Here is a 569-nt window from a genome sequence, read left to right on the forward strand (position 1 = left end):
TTTCATTGTATCCCCATGATCTCTCTTCTCCAGGTGTTTGGTTATGTAGTTCTCTCTCTGCTGCATTGATTTAAAGGCACAAAATACAACACAACAAGGCACAATGCACAAGGCACCGAACACAAATGTATTCACGATATTAATAACCCCAAATAAAGGTGACCACCATAGTGAAGAGAATTAGGGGATAAAGAAGAAAAAATAGAAAAAGAGAAAAGAGAAAAAGAAAAAACAAGGAGTGCAGAAATGAGATTGGGGAAAGGGAGAGAGAAAAAAAGTGAGAGAATGAAATAGAAGTGGGGAAGAGACTATTTATATGGGGAGAAAACTCTAGTAGAACTGCTACTAATCCCAATGAATTCCAGCAGCAGATCCCTGGAGATGAATGCAAACTACAAACAACCACTAATATCAGGCAAGTCAAGGGAAAACAGAAGCACACAAATAACCAGAGAAAGGAAAAAAAAAGCAAAACAGAAAAATGAAAATGACAAACAAAACAATCTCCCAAACAAGCAAAAAAACCCCACTATACTCAAAATCAAGCAAACACTAGCAAAACGACAGAG

Source organism: Myotis davidii, unplaced genomic scaffold, assembly GCF_000327345.1.
Source record: "Myotis davidii unplaced genomic scaffold, ASM32734v1 scaffold837, whole genome shotgun sequence".
NCBI classification, from domain to species: Eukaryota; Metazoa; Chordata; class Mammalia; order Chiroptera; family Vespertilionidae; genus Myotis; species Myotis davidii.